Below are 20,835 nucleotides of genomic sequence, written 5' to 3'. Positions count from 1 at the left end.
GCGAGGCAGTGGTTGGCTACAGGGCCTGGCCTGCAGCCAGGCACTGGGGTAAACCCCTTATAAGCACCCAGCCTTACACCTTGCACAGCCTTCACCCATGTGCAGTGGAGGTTGCCAGCAAGAGCTGGCCTGCAGCTAGACCCTGCAGCCAACCTCCCTAACCACCCAACCCCATGCTACGCCTTGCCCTTTGGCTGTGCGTGGTCGGAGTTGTCCACGGCCTCTCTGGGTATGAGAATTGGGAATGAGTGGGTGTATCTGGGGATTGAGAGTGGCTTCAGATTGTCCGTCTGGGTGTGAGAGTGTGTACATCAGTGTTTTAGTGGGTGTGTCAGTGTGTGCTCGGGTCTGTAAGTGGTGCATGAAGGTGTCAGTGGGCCTCTGAGTGTTGTGTGACAGTCTGAGTTAGTGTGTGAGTGGGTGCATCACTGTTTGAGTGTGTCTGAGTGTGTGTGTGGGAGTGTCTGAGAGGATGAGTAGGAGAAATTGATTGAAAGAGAGACAGAAAGAGAGAAAGAAGTGAGAGGGCGAGAGATAGCGATATTTTAGGCTTTGATGTCTGAATTTGTCTTCAGTAAAACAAAGGGGTAAATTAGTCCAGCTGAAGGTCTGTGATCCTCACGCAGAGCTATGGGTTTCCGATTTTTTAAAATAAAATAATCAGCCCTTTATGTGCTATCTGGGACTAGCGGTACCTACTGATTTAATTTTTTATTTATTAATATGTTATGTTATATTATGTTATGTTATAATGGTTTATATAGCGCCTAACTGCCCAACGGCCTCGTAGCGCTTATACTGCCATGGCGGTGACATACTGTTTATGTTTATACAAGAGATTTAAATTTTAAATAGCCAAGTCTTCAGTTCCTTCCTAAACGACATCTCTTGAGGGTTTGCTCTCATCTTGAGAGGGAGATTATTCCAAAGCAAAGCGCCTTGGTATGCTAGCGATCTTCCTCCCCATCTGGCTTTCCTCGTTCTTGGAATTATGGCCAGATTAGCTGAGGAGGATCTAAGTGGCCTGGCTGGAATGTAAACCTGTGCCAGTGTTTTCAGCATTTCAGGTCCCTTATCAAATATGGATCTATGAAAGTGGCACAGGGTCTTGAACTGAATCCTTTCCGCTACCAGGAGCCAGTGTAGGGAGACAATTCCTGGCCGTATCGAATGTTGTTTAGGAATATTTAGTAGCATACGAGCCGCTGCATTTTGAACCCTTTGTAATCTTTGAATTACATATTTCAGAGAGCCTATAAACAAAGCATTGCCATAGTCAATCCGATAGCCTATCAGTGCCTGGACAACCATTCTTCTGGCTGAGAATGGTAAAATAGTTAAAACCTTCCTCAGGGTCCTTAGCAGAGCAAAAGCAGTTCCTGCTATTCTATTCGCATGTTGGGCCATTGAGAGAAGAGGGTCCAGCCATACCCCTAAGCTTTTAATGAGACATTTAGGGGGTGGGAGGGTAGGCACCCCTCTCAGTAGGCTGGAGTTGAATGGGGGCAATTTATTTCCAAAAAACATGACTTCCGTTTTGTCATCGTTAAGCTTCAATTTACTTTCAGACATCCAGGTTGCAACTGCTTTCATGCAAGGACCTAGTGCTGAGCCCATATCTGGGCGGGCATTGGAAAAGGAGACTATCAGTTGCGTATCATCTGCATATGATACCAGATTCAGTCCGAAAGGCTCGACTATACCTGCTAGTGGCCGCATATAGATGTTGAAAAGTAATGGACTTAGAGCCGAACCCTGAGGAACACCACAGCTACTGAAGGTGCTCCTAGAGATATACTCTCTCTCAAGTACCTGAAATGACCTCCCATATAAAAATGAGCAAATCCAGTCTAACGCGGTACCGGCAATTCCACATCCTCGCAATATGTCTATGAGGATTTTTAGGTCAACTGTATCGAAGGCCGCACTTAGGTCAAGGAGGATAATTGCGGTTTCCATACCTTTATCCATCCTCTTCCTTGCTTCTTCTGTGATGGCAATCAGTGCGGTTTCTGTGCCATGTTTAGGTCTAAAACCCATCTGAGAAGGGTGTAAAGGTTTATTTTCTTCCAGAAGCGTGGATAACTGAGAGTGTACGTGTTTCTCTGCAAGTTTGGCAATTAGAGGCAGTAATGAGATTGGTCTATAGTTGCTCAGAATCTTAGGATCTAGATTAGTTTTCTTCAAGAGCGGCTTGACAATGGCCTGTTTCCAGTGGTCAGGTACAGTGCCGTCACTTAATGAGGTGTTAATAAGTTTCGTTATTATCGGTCCTAAAGCTGAAATTCCCAAGGATAAGATCTGGGGGGGGGCAGGGTCTAATATACTTTTTTTTTAACAAAAAGCCCTTTACGTGCTATCTGGCACCGCGGGGAAGCCTTGAGGCTTACCTCATGGTGTCATTGCTTCAGCAAGCAGGGAGCTTCTATAACAGAAGCTCCCTGCTTGATGAAGCTTTTGATCTCTGTCCACTGCACGCGTGCAGGGGGCAGTGGTGAAAGCTCTGGTTTTTGACAGTGGGACCTGCTTTACAGGTTCCGCTGTCAAAAACTAGAGTGTTTGCTGTGGCTTGGCTCCATCTGCAAAGCTGCAGCCAAGCTATAGCAAACAGCTATGTCCCGTGGGTGGGGATAGCAGGTGACAGAGATGAAAGCTCTGGTTTTTGACAGCGGGACCTGCTTTACAGGTCCCACCGTCAAAAACCAGAGTGTTTGCTCTGGCTTGGCTGCAGCTGCAAAGCTGCATCCAAGCCACAGCAAACAGCTATGTCCCAGGGCTTGGCGCCCCAGGACATACCAGGAGCCAGTCCTGGGGGCTGGTGGTCCCTTAGGGGCATCTGTGGCTCCATGAGGGAGGCTGGGTGGCCCACCTCCAACGTTCACAGAGCCCCTGGGAGGTGGTGGTCCCCAGGACTTGGGGGTCCCAAAGGGACCCCTTTCTTTTTTTTTATTATTTGCCTGGGGTGATGGTCACCGGGGCAGCAGAGGGCCGCGTGCCCCCTGCTTATAAATCAGTGTAGCCCCATGGAGGTGGTGGTCCCTTGGGCTGTGGGGGAGGCCATCAATACTTAGAGTGTTTTTGCCCCGGGGTGCTTTTCCCCATGGCACGGGGGTCGCAAGCCCCCCCACTCATATTTGTACATTTGCCCTGGGGATGTGGTGGTCCCTGAGGCTGTGGAGGAGGCCATAGGGTCTCCCCCACCTTAAAAAGCATTTTGCCAGTTGGGGTAGTGGTCCCAGGGGCTGCTCTTCCCCCCGCTCACATTAGGTCAATCGCCCCGAAGAGGTGGTGGTCCCCAAGGCTTATTAAAGCCCAAGGAGGGGGGGCCATGCGCCCATCTGTTATATTAACCCCAAATGCCCATGGCCACCCAGGGACAAATAAAAAACAAAGCACAATAGGCCTATTTATTTTTTAAAAATCTCAGAAAAATGCTTGGATCCATCCACTGATTTTACTGATGTTTTAAAAAAACACAAATCCCTTTTTAGCCCTGGCGGGGTTCCTCAGGGACCCCAGCACCAGAGCTAAAAGGTCAGGAAGACTCTAACCTGGCCCCTTTCCTTTTTTTTGCCTTTTTTTTCTGGGACTCGGCTGAAGCTGAGTCTCAAGATGACTGTCAATACTTCTTTGTTGAAGTGTTGGCAGCCAATCAGATATCAACACTGGGACAGTTGGATCCATGGAGGATCCACGTCCCTATATATCTATATTTTTTGGCCTTAATTTATTCAGAAACTACTGAACAGACTCCTCCCAAACCATAAAGAGTGTACTCTGTGGAACAGAATCTAGCTTTGTACCAAATTTGGTGTAATTCTGTTTAGTGGTTCGGTCTGTAGGCGTATTGCAAGGTCCTATGGAAAAATAAATGGAGAAAATTCATCAAGCGGCACCAAGGTTATAGGGAAACCAAAACGCTCTTCCTTTGGAAACTACTATAACTATATATATATATATATATATATATATATATATATATATATATATATATATATATATATATATATATATTAAAGCACCAGAATTGTCGGTATTCCCCAGGGCAATGGATGCTGTGATTAGCTGCCCTAACAATCCAAACACACCTTTCAAAAGGAAATAACTCTCGAATCTCCGTTTGGACCGAAACGCATTTGGAGAGGCTTGAAACAAAGCAGTCCCTTGCAGTGCGCACTTCTTGAGCTGGTGCCAGGGATGGACCTTCCCTAAATCCATTATTCACCAAAAACAAAGTTATGCTGCATTCCACAAAACTGTGGGCCTCATTATGACCCTGGCGGGCGGCGGAGGCCGCCCGCCAGGATGCCGCCCTCCAAAATACCGCGCCGCGGTCAAAAGACCGCGGCGGGTATTACGAGTTTTCCCCTGGGCTGGCGGGCGGTTGCTGAAAAACCGCCCGCCAGCCCAGGGGAAAATGACCTTCCCACGAGGATGCCGGCTCGCAATCGAGCCGGCGGAGTGGGAAAGTGCGACGGGTGCAGTGGCACCTGTCGCGTATTTCAGTGTCTGCAAGGCAGACACTGAAATACTTTGCGGGGCCCTCTTACGGGGGCCCCGCGACCCCCCTACCGCCATCCTGTTCATGGCGGCTTTCCCGCCATGAACAGGATGGCGGTAGGGGGGTCAGAATCCTCATGGCTGCGGAGCGCGCTCCGCAGCCATGGAGGATTCAAACGAGCAGCGGAAAGTCAGCGGGAGACCGCTGACTTTCTGCTTCTGACCGCGGCTGAACCGCCGCGGTCAGAATGCTCGTTGGAGCACCGCCAGCCTGTTGGCGGTGCTCCCGTGGTCGGTGGCCCTGGCGGCCACCGGCCGCCAGGGTCAGAATGACCCTCTGTGTCTTTTGATTTATTTTAACAGGTATGTTTACTGGAGTGCAGTGTAACTTTCTCTTGGTGAATGTTATATATATATATGCTCTTGGGGCTGGGCTTAAAATTACCAATCTCTTCCAATCTCTTGAATGTATAAAAGCAACCTGGGTGTATACTTCAATGCTGCATTTCAAACTTCGTTCTGTGGTTGGAATTTTCCAGTGTTTTTTAGAATATTTTTGATTTTATGAGCCCTGTGATTGTAAATGGTAATTAACCTAACAACGAAAGGAACAAATAAATATTGTCTCTGTATTTTGGTAACTCGTGTAAAGGCAGCTTCTAAGGTATCTTCTTGGTACCCCATTTCCTTGAAGTTCTTCATCATAAGTTTGCATTCTAATTCAGAATTTTCATTAGAACTGCAGTTGCAGTGGTCTTGCAGTAGTTCCCCATAAAGAGTACTATGTACCAGTGATTTGGTATTATTGTTGTGTATATGTAATAATGTGTTGGTTGGCATAGCTTTCCTGTTTATTACCCCTTCCACATAATTGTCTAGTTCTTGTAATACAAGAAGCAGTAGTATAGACTTTGGTTGCACAATCTTGTAGCGTGTTGAACAAAATACTTATGTAGCATATGCATCCTCAATCACTAAACAATACTCATTTATTAAAAAGGGATGGCTAATAATGACTAATTTTCTTTGGTTAGTTGTACATTTTCAATGTGGCTATTTTGATCCCATTATTGGCAACTTTATGTCAAGAAACACAATTTCTTGTTTACTCTTCTGACCTTTAAATGTGAGATTCAAAGTATAATTATTAAAGAGAATCACAAAATATTTAGCCTCATTGACACTGCATTTCCAATTATGAATAATTCCTCTATATGTGTTACCCACAATCAATCGAGATTTCGGAAATGTGGCTAACAATCCACGAGGGTATCCGAGTGTGTGGAATTGTTCGAGGGCACTGACAACCTGCTCCTCCCACCAACGCATTTGGAGGTTTGAAAATCTCAGAGAAAAACAAGTTTCTAAGGCCTTGCCTAGGAACTTCCTGTAATAGACACCGTTAAACATAAAGAAATTGTGTGTGGTGCGAACCCGAATCATATCTGTTAGATCCGTCAGCTCTTGCAGTGGTTTCCCTGGTCTTTTTGCCTTCTGACCTCCTGTTTTGTTCTTGGGCTGAACTTTGTTTTTGCTGGTGTTAGGGCTCTGGGCACTTTACTACAGCTGACCAGTGCTAAATTGCAAGTGCTCTCTGTCTAAAGTGGATTGGTAATTGGTTTATACATGATTGGCATATTTTATTTACAAAGGCAGAAATGAGTACAAGTATTGGGCCTCAGTCAATCAATCAGTGTATTTGTAAAGCGTGCTACCACCAGCGAGGGTCTCAAGGTGCTGGGGGGGTGCTGCTACTGCTCAAATAGCCAGGTCTTGAGCCGCTTTCTGAAAGTCAGCAGGTCTTCAGTCTGTTGTAGGGGAAGGTTGTTCCAGGTCTTGGTGGCGAAGTGGGAGAAGGATCTGCCTCCGGTAGTCGCTCTTCTGATGCAGGGGATGGTGACGAGGGTGAGGTCGGCTGAGCGGAGTTGGCGGGACAGGGTGTAGAAGCTGAGTCGTCTGTTGAGGTAGGCTGGGCCGGTGTTGTGGAGCGCCTTGTGTGCGTGGGTGAGGAGCTTGAAGGTTATCCTTTTGTTGACGGGGAGCCAGTGTAAGTTTCTCAGAAGGGGAGTGATGTGGCTGTGGCAGTGGACATCGTGGATCAGGCTTGCGGAGGCGTTTTGTATGTGTTGCAGTTGTTTGAGGAGTTTGGCCGGGGCTCCTGTGTAGAGGGCGTTTCTGTAGTCAAGTTTGCTGCTGACGAGGGCTTGGGTGACTGTTCTTGTATCTGTGGGGATCCATCTGTAGATCTTGAGGAGCATGAGGAGGGTGTTGAAGCAGGATGAGGAGACGGCGCTGAGTTACTTGTTCATGGAGAGTGTTGAGTCAAGGATGATGCCCAGGTTGCGTGGTTGGTTGGTGGGTGTTGGGGGTGCTCCTAGAATGGTTGGCCACCAGGATTCGTCCCAGGCTGAGGGGTTGGTGCCGAAGATGAGGACCTCTGTCTTATCCGAGTTCAACTTCAGTTTTCTGTTCCTCATCCATTCGGCAATAGCTTTCATTCCATTGTGGAGGTTGGATTTGGCGATGAAGGGGTCCTCGGTGAGGGAGAGGATCAGTTGGGTGTCGTCAGCGTAGGAGATGATGTTGAGGTTGTGTAGTCGGGCAACGTGGGCGAGTGGGGCCATGTAGATGTTGAACAGTGTAGGGCTGAGGGACGATCCTTGGGGAACGCCGCAGATGATCTTGGAGGCTTCGGAGAGGAAAGGGTGGAGGCAGGCGCTCTGCGTTCTGCCAGAGAGGAAGGAGGTGATCCACTCTAGGGCTTTTTCTCGGATCCCTGCGTTGTGGAGGCGTGTGCAAAGGATGCGGTGGCAGACGGTGTCGAAGGCGGCCGAAAGGTCCAGGAGGATGAGAGCAGCGGTTTCGCCGTGGTCAAGCAGGGCCCTGATGTCGTCGATGGCGGCGACGAGGGCGGTTTCGGTACTGTGGTTGCTACGGAACCCTGAGTCGGATGGGTCCAGGATGTTCTTTTCTTCAAGGTAGTGGGTCAGTTGTCTGTTGACGATCTTCTCGATGACCTTGGCCAGGAATGGGAGCTGGGAGATGGGGCGGATGTTCTTGAGGTCTCTCGGGTCCGCCATAGGTTTCTTGAGTAGGGGTTTGATTTCAGCATGCTTCCAGTTTTTGGGGTAGGTCGCGGTCTCGAAGGAGATGTTGATGACTTTGCATAGGTGGGGTGCGATGGTGGCGCTTGCTTTGTTAAAGATGTGGTGCGGGCATGGGTCTGATGGAGATCCAGAGTGGATAGTGCTCATGGTTTTGATTGTGACGTCTTTGTTCACGTCGGCCCAGGCGAGCAGAGGGTCGTAGTTGAGGGTGGGTGGAAAGTCTGGGGCGTCAGTGATTGGCGGGGTGGTCTGGCTGTTGAAGCTTTCATGTATGTCTGTGATCTTGTGGTGACAGAAGGTGGCGAGGGAGTTGCACAGGTCTTGTGAAGGTGGGATGTCGTTTGTGTTGGAGCTGGGGTTGGAGAGTTCCTTCACGATGTTGAAGAGCTCCTTGCTGTTGTGTGCGTTGTTGTCCAGGTGGTCTTTGAAGGAGGGTTTTTTGGACGATCTGATGAGGTGATGGTGATTGCGGATGGCGTTCTTGAAGGCGGCATGGTTGTTCGGTGTCTGTTCGAGGAGCCACTTTCTTGCCAGTTTCCGGCAGGTTTGCTTGGAGGCTTGAAGGTTTGGAGTGAACCAGCTGCCCCTCTTGTTGGCAGCTCTGTTGGAAGGTTTGTTGAGTGGGGCGAGTGTGTTGGCGCAGTGTTGGCCTCTGAGACCACAACTTCAGAACAGTTCTGGGCTGAGGATATTCTGCCAGGAAGAAGAGCTGGATGCTGTAGGAGGAACTGCCACTCTGCCTGTTGCTTTGTTGTGTTAATCAGCTGCTTGCTGCTTTTGTCCTGGGAGTGAAAGGAATGGACTACGCTTTCTACAACCTGCTTTCCAAGGTTCTCCAAGGACATGAACAGAGCTTGCCTCCTATTAAGAAGTCTCAGGGACATTAAAGACTTCATCTGCCAGTGCCTGGACTCTTCTGTTAAGAGTCCTGGCTTGCCAAGTGGTGTCAAATCTAGTCCCTGGGCCCTTGGAAGTGGAAACTGGTGTCCAGAGGAAGAAAATCCATGCATCGGATCGCACCGTGGCTGAAAATCAACACATCGCCTACCTTGCGGCTGAGGAATCAATGTACTGCCTACCTTGTGGTGGAAGGATTGACATTACGCCTGTAAGACCAATGCAGGGCCTTTTCCACTGTGACTGTATTATCACTGTCCATCTGGATTTTCCCACGCATTGTCCCTGGGTGTCCTTTTTGCATCGACACTGCACTGCAGCAAGGAACAGAGGCTGCGTGGCCAGAAACTGTTGCATTCCCTCTCCTGTGGGGAGAGAACCAGCTCATCACCTCCCCTGCCAGTAAGGAAGAAATACATCACCTCGGGGGTGATTCTAACCCTGGCGGTCGGTGATAAAGCGGCGGCCAACCCGCCAACAGGCCGGCGGTCCAAAAAATGGAATTCTGACCCTGGCGGGAACCGCCAACAGAGACCGCCACATTAACACTCCGACCGCCACGGCGGTACAAACAAACAGCGCGGCGGTCACCGCCAACAGACAGGCGGCAGACAATGTACCAATCAAAATCAAAAATCATTGTGAATCAAAATTTATGTAAAAAATAGCCTCTAATAACTCATGGTCAAATAGCAATAAAAAAATCACAAAAAATAAAATAAATATTTTCTTCAATCGAGAAACCGAGGCAATTAGTCCTGCACATTTGATGACATTCTAAGTGTCCGTGGCCCAAAGTGTATAAACACAAGGGCAAAGCCCACACAGGAGACCTGAGTCCTTTGGAGAGAACACTGCAGGGGCATCTGATGACAAAACAACAGGCACCTCAGGGGGAAGGGAAGGGGGGGCCACCACAGCCACATGAGTCCACGACGCAAGATCCACGAAGGGGGCACCATGCCCACTGTTCAATCCTGGGGAGTGCAAAGCCACAGTCTCTCAATGTCTCTACAGTGGGTGGCTTGCCCACTGTGCCATCCTGGGGAGTGCAAAGCCACAGTCTCTCAATGTCTCTACAGTGGGTGGCTTGCCCACTGTTCAATCCTGGGGAGTGCAAAGCCACAGTCTCTCAATGTCTCTACAGTGGGTGGCTTGCCCACTGTGCCATTCTGGGGAGTGCAAAGCCACAGTCTCTCAATGTCTCTACAGTGGGTGGCTTGCCCACTGTGCCATTCTGGGGAGTGCAAAGCCACAGTCCATTAGGTGGATAACAGTCTCCACTGGTCAAAGAGGAGGCATGGTGGGCACAGTGAACATGAACAGTAGCTCGACACAGATCCGGCACTGTCATTGTGCCAGTGGTGCTTGACAGGAAGGGCCCAGCGGAGCGGTGTTTGACAGGAAGGGCCCAGCGGAGCGGTGCTTGAGACGGCGGGGCCCAGCGGAGCGGTGCTTGACAGGAAGGGCCCAGCGGAGCGGTGCTTGACAGGAAGGGCCCAGCGGAGCGGTGCTTGACAGGAAGGGCCCAGCGGAGCGGTGCTTGACAGGAAGGGCCCAGCGGAGCGGTGCTTGAGACGGCGGGCCCCAGCGGAGCGGTGCTTGACAGGAAGGGCCCAGCGGAGCGGTGCTTGAGACGGCGGGGCCCAGCGGAGCGGTGCTTGACAGGAAGGGCCCAGCGGAGCGGTGCTTGACAGGAAGGGCCCAGCGGAGCGGTGCTTGAGACGGCGGGGCCCAGCGGAGCGGTGCTTGACAGGAAGGGCCCAGCAGGGCGGTGCTTGAGACGGCGGGGCCCAGCGGAGCGGTGCTTGACAGGAAGGGCCCAGCGGAGCGGTGCTTGACAGGAAGGGCCCAGCGGAGCGGTGCTTGACAGGAAGGGCCCAGCGGAGCGGTGCTTGAGATGGCGGGCCCCAGCGGAGCGGTGCTTGACAGGAAGGGCCCAGCGGAGCGGTGCTTGAGACGGCGGGGCCCAGCGGAGCGGTGCTTGACAGGAAGGGCCCAGCGGAGCGGTGCTTGACAGGAAGGGCCCAGCGGAGCGGTGCTTGACAGGAAGGGCCCAGCGGAGCGGTGCTTGACAGGAAGGGCCCAGCGGAGCGGTGCTTGAGACGGCGGGCCCCAGCGGAGCGGTGCTTGACAGGAAGGGCCCAGCGGAGCGGTGCTTGAGACGGCGGGGCCCAGCGGAGCGGTGCTTGACAGGAAGGGCCCAGCGGAGCGGTGCTTGACAGGAAGGGCCCAGCGGAGCGGTGCTTGAGACGGCGGGGCCCAGCGGAGCGGTGCTTGACAGGAAGGGCCCAGCAGAGCGGTGCTTGAGACGGCGGGGCCCAGCGGAGCGGTGCTTGACAGGAAGGGCCCAGCGGAGCGGTGCTTGACAGGAAGGGCCCAGCGGAGCGGTGCTTGACAGGAAGGGCCCAGCGGAGCGGTGCTTGAGACGGCGGGCCCCAGCGGAGCGGTGCTTGACAGGAAGGGCCCAGCGGAGCGGTGCTTGAGACGGCGGGGCCCAGCGGAGCGGTGCTTGACAGGAAGGGCCCAGCGGAGCGGTGCTTGACAGGAAGGGCCCAGCGGAGCGGTGCTTGAGACGGCGGGGCCCAGCGGAGCGGTGCTTGACAGGAAGGGCCCAGCAGAGCGGTGCTTGAGACGGCGGGGCCCAGCGGAGCGGTGCTTGACAGGAAGGGCCCAGCGGAGCGGTGCGTGAGATGGCGGGGCCCAGCGGAGCGGTGCTTGAGACGGCGGGGCCCTGTTCAGCGGTGCCTATCTTCACGGCGGGGCCCTGTTCAGCGGTGCCTATCTTCACGGCGAGGCCCTGTTCAGCGGTGCCTATCTTCACGGCGGGGCCCTGTTCAGCGGTGCCTATCTTCACGGCGGGGCCCTGTTCAGCGGTGCCTATCTTCACGGCGGGGCCCTGTTCAGCGGTGCCTATCTTCACGGCGGGGCCCTGTTCAGCGGTGCTCTTCTGCATGGCGGGGCCCTGTTCAGCAGTGCTCTTCTGCACGGCGGGGCCCTGTTCAGCGGTGCTCTTCTGCACGGCGGGGCCCTGTTCAGCGGTGCCTATCTTCACGGCGGGGCCCTGTTCAGCGGTGCTCTTCTGCACAGCGGGGCCCTGTTCAGCGGTGCTCTTCTGCACGGCGGGGCCCTGTTCAGTGGTGCCTATCTTCACGGCGGGGCCCTGTTCAGCGGTGCCTATCTTCACGGCGGGGCCCTGTTCAGCGGTGCTCTTCTGCACGGCGGGGCCCTGTTCAGCGGTGCTCTTCTGCACGGCGGGGCCCTGTTCAGCGGTGCTCTTCTGCACGGCGGGGCCCTGTTCAGCTGTGCCTATCTTCATGGCGGGGCCCTGTTCAGCGGTGCCTATTTTCATGGCGGGGCCCTGTTCAGCAGTGCCTATCTTCACGGCGGGGCCCTGTTCAGCGGTGCTCTTCTGCATGGCGGGGCCCTGTTCAGCGGTGCTCTTCTGCACGGCGGGGCCCTGTTCAGCGGTGCTCTTCTGCACGGCGGGGCCCTGTTCAGCGGTGCTCTTCTGCACGGCGGGGCCCTGTTCAGCGGTGCTCTTCTGCACGGCGGGGCCCTGTTCAGCGGTGCTTGTCCAGTAATTCAAGGGAGCCAGACCTGGCCTGGACTCCCTGCTCAGTCGCCCTCCGACCGTGCAGTTGCAGGACCCTTTGGTGACGGAGTCCTGGGCCCTTTGGTGTCCTCCCTTACAGCCGGGATGGGGCTTGTGGGGCCCTCCTGCTCCGCGCTCCTGCTGGCTGACTTCTCCGCCCTGCTGCCCTTTCGCTCCTTAGAAGAGGCTCTCTGGCCCTTGCCTCCCCTGGATGTTGTGGCAGGTGAAGTGGCCGAACTTTGGTCCTTGGGGGCAGCCGTGTCAGTCCTCTCACGGCGGCCCTTGACTTTCCGGGTCCTCTTGCCTGGGGGGGGGCTGGCTGTCCCCTTGCTGCTGATAGAAGTGTCACTGCTGCCAAAGGGTGGACTCCAGAACCCATGCACCACAGTGACACTCGAAGCTGGGCTGGTGGTGGCTGAGGTGCTCTTGGGACTCTTAGCAGATGGAGGGGGTGGGTCAGGGGAGGGAAAGAGGTTAAGATTGGAGAGGTAAAGTTTTTTAGGACCAAGGTAAAGGGTGGGAGTAGTGGTGATGGGAGTGGAGGAAGAGGAGGTGGTTGTAGGAGAGTCAGGTGTGCTGTCTTTGGGTGCAGGTGATTGTGCCGTAGGCTGTCGTGAAGTGGATGGCTGTTGGGTGGGTGGCTGCCTGCGTTTGTGTGTCTTGGAAGAGGGGGTGACAGACACAGTGGGAGAGGACACAGGGGACGTGTAAATGGCAGTGGGGGTGGTGAGTGCACGTGTGCGGACTGTACTGGAGGGTGTGGTGGCGATGGAAGCACTGGCTGATGGTGGTGTGCATGCAGGTGTGAGTGTAGACGTCACAGGGAGGGAGGAGGGAGACGAGGCGGAGGGGGACACAGAGGTGGTAGTGACTGTTGGTATGTCTGCATCTGGTTGTTGCTTGGTTGAGTGTTTGTGGGATCTGTGGTGCTTGTGTCTGGATGAGCTGCCCTGGGTGTTGAGGTGTGTGCAGGCTGGTCTGATGGTGTGGATGGTATAGGCTGAGGAACAGGAGACAGAGACAGGGTGGAGGCAGTTAGAAGAGGGAGGCTGGAAACAGGGACAATGGCTGCCGTCAGTGCTGAGGCCAGAGCACTGAACGATCGTTGATGGGCAGCCTGACCCGAATGAATGCCCTCCAGGTAGGCATTGCTCCGATGCACCTCCCTTTCAACCCCCTGGATGGCATTCAAAAGGGTAGACTGCCCAACAATGGGTGTCCTGAGGAGGTCAATGACCTCCTCACTGAGGGCAGCAAGGGTAACTGGGGCAGGGGCTGAGGTGCCTGGGGCGAAGGAGACGCCCGCCTTCTTGGGCGAGCGGGCACGGAGCGTAGGCTGAGGGGCTGCTGGGAGGGCGGGGCTGGTGCGCTGGGTGGCGGCTGCACCTGTAGAGGCGGGGGGCCCGGATGTTGCCGCCACCGCTAGAGAGCTCCCATCCGAGGACGTGTTGGTGTCGCTGGTGTCACCACCGGTCCCCGTTGTGGTGCTCCCCTCGCCCTCCGTATCACTGGTGCCCTCAGTGTCTGTACCACGGCCCACCAGGGCCTTGTGACTTGCAGCTCCCTCGTGCTCCGATGCCAAATCTCCTCCGCCTGATGATGCTAATGCACACATGCACAAGAAGATAAAGAAACAGGGTGGGGGGAGAAATAAAAACAGGTTGAGTGCATGCATTGTCAACACCGTTGGCGGAGAGGACAGACACAGGAGCCTCATGCAGTAAGCCGCGCAATCGGGGTACACTACTCAGTACTTCTGACTATGCCAACAGGTATAGGGACAACAAACGCGCACATGGGTGATGCAGGACCATGGATAGCTGTACTTGGCACCCTACAGAGGTGGGGGGCGGGGGCACAGGGCCATGCCTAAAGGAGAGGCCTACACTACAGAAAGCGCCCTGGCCTAATGACACCCACAACCCTCCTCCCCCACCCAGACACCTCCACTGCGCATAAAGATAGCAGAATGTGCTGATACTCACCCCCTTGTGTCTGCTGTGATGTCCTCAAGCGCCCATCCAAATCAGGGTAGGCCACCGCCAGGATCCGGGACATCAGGGGGATCAGGGTATGACTGGCACCCGTCCTAGGTTGGGAGGCCATCCCCAGCAGTGACTCGGCGGTCTTCCTGGTTCCGCGGCGGATGTCCTCCCACCTCTTGCGGCAGTGGGTGCTCTGTCTGATGTGGACCCCCAGGGCCCGGACTTCCTTGGCGATGGCACGCCAAATGTCGACTTTCTGATGGGCGCTGACCTAGTTGACATGTAGAGGGTGGGAAATGAAATTCCATCATTTTTCTGCATGTTAGATGTGAATGCCCCCCCCTCCCCAACTTTGCCATGTGGCACATGCTCTCATCTGTCGTGCGTTGCACTCCTCATTCGCTCCCCACCACACCAACTTACATCCACCCCACTCCACACAGGCATAGCCCATTCAATGTGCACCCAGTGTACTTACCTGTTGGTCTGGAGGACTGTAGAGTAACGCATACTGGGGGAGGACCCCATCCACAAGTTTCTCCAACTCTTCAGACGTGAAGGCAGGGGCCCTTTCCCCAGTCGCAGCAGCCATTGTCACTTCCAGACCGAGGTCACAGCAGCACTTGCAGTATAGGTCCTCTCCTGTGGAAGATCAGGTCTCGAGTGAATAATCAGATAGAAAATGGCGACCGCCGGCGCACCTCGTCATTGGCTCCTGAAACCCATAGGCTTCAATGTTAACCAATGGGGCTTCGTACAGCGGTCTTCGACCGCCTACCGCCACGGTGTGCCACGCCAGCGCATTGACCTCACATCCCATTGTCCCACTTCACAGGTCAGGCAGCCGCCATTTCAAGGGCCCACATGGCTTAATTTCAACTGCGTCACACAGGCCTAGGCCTTGCATTGCCACACATACACGCCTTTCAATACATAGATAACCGTGTGCTATGCAAGCTGTGGTGAACGTACCTGTGATTTGCTTGACTCTGTACTCCATGTTGTCCTTCCTAGGCACCGTCCGCGTGGACTTGCGAGGAGAAGGATGAAACCTCACATGTACCGACCGCTGGTGGACCTGTCGACAATGGAAGAACGCCATATTATACTACGATACCGACTTGACCGAGCCACTATACATGAACTGTGTGCCCAGCTGGAGCCAGCCCTGATGTCCCCCATCCGCCAACCCACAGGGATTCCCCCTTTGGTGCAGGTTCTGTCAGTACTCCATTTCCTTGCAAGTGGATCATTCCAAACAACAGTGGCCATGTCATCTGGGATGTCTCAGCCTATGTTTTCTAAGGTTTTGTCAAGAGTGTTGTCTGCCGTGACGAAATACATGCAGAGCTACATTGTATTCCCTGAGGAGGTTGATTTGGCCACTGTGAAGGGTGATTTCTATGCCCTTGGACATATCCCCAACATCATTGGTGCCATTGATGGGACCCATGTGGCCTTAGTACCCCCAAAAGACGATGAGCAGGTGTACAGAAACAGGAAAAATTACCATTCTATGAATGTGCAGGTGGTCTGTTTGGCAGACCAGTACATCTCCCATGTAAATGCCAAGTTCCCTGGGTCAGTGCATGACGCGTATGTTATGCGTAATAGCAGCATCCCGTATGTGATGGAACAGCTACAGAGACACCGTGTGTGGCTAATTGGTGACTCTGGTTACCCCAACCTGCCTTGGCTATTGACCCCAGTGAGGAATCCCCGGACCAGGGCAGAGGAATGGTACAATGAGGCCCATGGGCGAACTAGGAGGAACATAGAAAGGACCTTCGGCCTTCTGAAGGCCAGGTTTAGGTGCCTGCATATGACAGGTGGATCCCTGATGTACTCACCAAAGAAGGTGTGCCAGATCATCGTGGCCTGCTGTATGCTTCACAATCTGGCATTGCGACGTCAGGTGCCCTTCCTGCAGGAGGATGGTCCAGATGGTGGTGTTGTAGCAGCTGTGGAGCCTGTGGAGAGTGAAGAGGAGGAAGACGACAGGGACGACACAGACAACAGGGACACAGTTATCCAACAGTATTTTCAGTAGCACACAGGTAGGAATCACCCACGCCATTTAACATTTCCTGAAAGCCTCCTGCATCTTTACTTTGTGTATTTCCCCCAGTTCTTTTAAACTGATGTTTGATTTTCCCTTCCCTTTTCAGTGCTGTATGACCCACTGCGTGACTTCTGCTTGGTTAGCCCATGGACTAATGCTTATTGACATCGGTATGTTTTCATCACAAAGTTAACTGAACATTATTGATCACTAATGTGTTATACATTTGTAAATAATACAGGCTGACTCCTGAATGATTTCAGTGCAATGAGTGATTTATTTTTAGTGCTAAATATTGGTACATGATATGAAAACGGTGATGGGTGGGGGTGGAGTAATGTCCATGGCAGAGTCCAGTTCTCGGTCGCACAGGTGCATTGTCCATATGCCTGTGGAAGGATGGAGCAGGGGCAGTTCAAGGTTGGACAGGATGACGATGTGGGACAGTGGAATGACATCCGGGGGGATCTTAGGCTGGCGGGGGAGTTGGCATCCTACTCTGTCTTCCTGTGAGATCTCAGGTTCCTCTTGCGGGGTGGTTGTTCTTCAGCAGGAGGTGGGGTTCTGGTGGCCTGTCATTGTGGTGGGGCCTCCTGTCCACTAGCGCCGGCGGAGGTGGTAGGCTGTTCCTGGTCCTGGCTAGTGACAGGGGCCCTTTGTGGTGCCACATGGTTTCTATCCGGTTGAGGGCCTGGACTATGGTCCCCATAGCGGTACCGATGTTCCGGAGTTCATTGCTGAACCCCATGTAACGTTCCTCCTGCTGTGCCTGGATCTCAGTGAACCTGGCCAGTACCGTCGCCATCGTCTCTTGGGAGTGGTGGTATGCTCCCATGATGGTGGTGAGGGCCTCTTGGAGAGTGGGTTCCCTGGGCCTGTCCTCCCCCCCCTGTCGCACAGCAGCCCTCCCAGTTGCCCTGTTTCCCCGGGCCTCTGTCCCCTGGACGGTGTGCCCACTACCACTGCCCCCAGGTCCCTGTTGTTGTTGGGGTGTTGGGTCAGCCTGGGTGCCCTGTAGTGGCGGACACACCGCTGATTGACCTGTCCTGGAGACAGAGGCATGGGCCCGCTGGGTGGGAGCTGTGCTGGTGTTCCCAGAGGGGGTTGGGTCTGCTGTGGCCTGTGTCTGTGTGTGGGGAACCCACTGTCCAGAGGTCCCCGATGGTCCGGGCTGGTCATCAGGTTCTAGGTCGACAGAGCTGCTGTCCTCACTGGGTGCCTGTTCTGCGGGTGGGATGGACAAATCTGGACCCTCCGTGGCGGTGTGTTGGCGTTCGGGCCCTGCAGGGGTAAAATAGTGTGGTTATTGTTTTTGTGTGTGCCATGGTGTGCATTTTGAGTGCCCTTGTCCCCCAGTGCTGGCATTCCCTTGTGGGAGGTGTTGTGAGGGTGGTTGGGGGGGGGGGGGGTGTATGGGTATGTGCAATGGTCATGCTTTGGTGATGGGTGTCTATGGTTTGTGTTGGCATTCAGGGGTTGGTGTTGTTTAGGGTGGGTTGTGCTGGTGAGACATTGGCAGGGAGGATGTGTGCTGGGGGTTTGAGATTGGGGGTGAGGGTGGGGGTGTGGGTTGGCATGCTGGCGGTTGGGGTGGGGGGGTGAAGTAGTTGAGATTCGACTTACCAGAGTCCATTCCTCCGTGTACTCCAGCGAGGCCATCAGGATGCAGGATGTTTACTACCTCTTGCTCCCATGCTGTGAATTGGGGTGGAGTGGGTGGGGGTCCGCCACCAGTCTTCTGCACAGCGATGTTGTGTCGCGACACCATCGAGCGCACCTTCCCCCGTAGGTCGTTCCATCACTTTCGGATGTCTTCCCGATTTCTGGGATGCTGTCCCACAGCGTTGACCCTGTCTACGATCCTTTGCCATAGCTCAGCCTTCCTTGCTATAGTGGTGTGCTGCACCTGTGTGCCGAAGAGCTGGGGCTCTACCCTTATAATTTCCTCCACCATGACCCTGAGTTGCTGGTCCGAGAACCTGAGGTGTCTTTGGGGTGCCATGGGGTGGTGTGGATGAGGTGTGGGGTGGTGTTTGTGGTGATGTGCGTGGTGATGTGTGGTGATGTGTGCGTAGATGTAGTGTGGGTGATGATGTTGTGTTCCTGTGTGTGTTGTGCTTTGCGTTCCCTGTGCTCTCTCTCAGTGTATTGCGCCTTCTCTCAGATATTTGTGGTTGTAGGGGTTTGTGGGTGAAGTGGGTGTGTGTTTTATAGTTAATTGGGTGTGTGGGAGTGTTGTGTGTATGTGTATCAGGTGTGTGTATTTCAAATTGGCCAATGTGGCTGTGTTTTGGAGCTGTGTGTATATTTTGAGCGCGGCGGTGTGTACCGCCAATGGAATACCGCGGTTGAAAGACCGCCGCGTGGATTCGTGGGTCAGAATGGCATGGGCGTGTTTGTGTTGGCGTGGCGGTGGAGGTTTGGTCATCTCCAGTTTATCGCTGCCCGCTGATGAGGCGGCCTTCCGTGGATGTCGGGTTTTTGGCGGTTTCACAGTTGGTGGTCAGAATGACCGTGGTGGTTTACCGCGGCCGCGACGGTAGAATGGCGGACTTCTGACCGGCGGTAAGGGCCTTTTACCGCCGAGGTCAGAATGACCCCCCTCGTCTGCCAGTAAGTAACCGACTCATGACCATCTCCTGCAAGGAGAGAATGGACTCATCACCTTCCCTGTCAGTAAGGAACCAACGCATCACTTCCTCTGGCCAGTAAGGACCTGACACATCACTTTTGTTTTCTGGCACCTAACCTCCTCTGCGGACCACATCATCTTTTGCTCTGGATTAAGACTCTTTGAGACTTTTTCAAATGTGATATCTTTGCTTGTGCATGTTGGATTTTTGTCCTTTTGGTCTTGTTTTATTCAGATAAATGTTGGCTAGTTGCCTAGAGTGGTGTGGAGTCCTTTTGTAGGGTTTTCACTAAGTTACTCTGTGTGTGTGTGTGTGTGTATGTGTGTGTGTGTGTGTACAAACACTTTATACATTGCCTCTGAGATAAGCCTGACTCTTTGTGCCAAGATACCAAGGGTGTGAGCAGGGGTTATCTTAGCTGTTTGGCTCCCTTACCCTGACTAGAGTGAGGGTCCCTACTTGGACAGGGTGCAAACCACTGCCAACTAGAGACCCAATTTCTAACAATATCTATGATTATTTCCATATGAAAGAGAAATGACAGTGATTTCACTCTTAGAAAATGCCTTCATGTATTGACCCCATCTTCATTCGAATGCTGGTATAAGGACTCCCTACATCCAGGGTTAACAATACATAATAATCTTCCCAACAGATATGCTCAATACGAGATAGAAAATCTTAGTGGTCCTGTATATAGGAAGGCAAGCAAGTGACAAAAAAAATAATCAATGTATTTTGAAGTATTCTCCATTAGGTAACTTCTAGAGAGAACAATAGGTCTAATAGGAGGATTGACAGCATCTTTATGCAATTTCATAAGAATGTAGTGTACAGGTATTTTGGGATATTCAGAGTATAACATTTTTAATTGCTTCCTTTCAATGAGACCACGATCTCTCCACTTCCTCAGTCAATCATAATATTCTTTATTAGACTCACTGACACTATTCTTCTGTAATTTCTCATAGCAATCTTTTACAATTAGGGGGTCATTATGACCCTGGCGGTCGTCGGTAATATGGAGGTAAGTACTACCAACAGGCTGCCGGTACTTAGCGCCATATTATGACATTGGCAGGTTGGCGACAATCACTCTGATTGCCACGGCGGCAACAGTTGCTGGGCTGGAGATCTATCTCCAGCCCGGCGGCCGTCACTGTTCCACCTGCGGGATTATGACCCTGCCTACCTCCATGCATTTTGTGGCTTTCTTCCCTATCACTGATAGGGGTCCCCCCTCTAAGGTTAGCCCCCCACCCCTCCTACCTCTCCAAAGCCCCCCTACGTTCAAGCACCCTTCATACACACATATACACACACCCATTCCCACATGCATCAACGCAAGTATACATCCATTCACACACACATCCCCACACACTTTCATATATACACGCAGACACGCTTTCACAGAACACAACTTACACACACACCTTCATACATGTACACACGCATTCAACACCCACAACACCCCCAAGCCCTCTCCCCGTCAGAGACCCGACTTACCTGTGTTCATGGGGTCCTCCGGCAGGAGACGGGAGGGGGCGCTGCTGCCACCAGCAGCACCTGCCAGCAGAACACCTCCAGGCCGTATTATGGGTCATAATACGGCTGACGGAGGTCTACTGGCGTGGCGCTGCTGCTGGCAGCAGCGCCACCTTACTGCCATCCGCCGGCATGGCCACAGCTGGATTTCCACCATTCTTCTGGCGGAAATCTGGCTGTGGTCATAATACTGCGGACGGCTGGTAGCCGCGGCGACGGCCTTTTGGCAGCTGTAGCTCTGGCGGTAGGTGGTTTTTACCGCAACTTCCAAGTGAGGGCCTCAGTTGTTTGTATCCTTCTTTCAAATATATTCTTTTTGATTGAACTATACCATTCCCCACCCACTTGAAATAAATTAAATTTCCACAAATGTTAGTGGGAGTGGAGTATCAAATTTGATTCCTCTATCCCTAAACTATGTGTTTTCTCCAATACTAGTCGAACTGGAGTTAGCATAATGAATCTACACTCTCCTCATATTAAATGCACTTTTCCAATGTTTGTGGGACCG

The sequence above is a fragment of the Pleurodeles waltl genome, chromosome 4_2 (assembly GCF_031143425.1).
Source record: "Pleurodeles waltl isolate 20211129_DDA chromosome 4_2, aPleWal1.hap1.20221129, whole genome shotgun sequence".
In the NCBI taxonomy this organism is placed as follows: Eukaryota; Metazoa; Chordata; class Amphibia; order Caudata; family Salamandridae; genus Pleurodeles; species Pleurodeles waltl.
Note: the sequence above shows the minus strand (reverse complement) of the source record.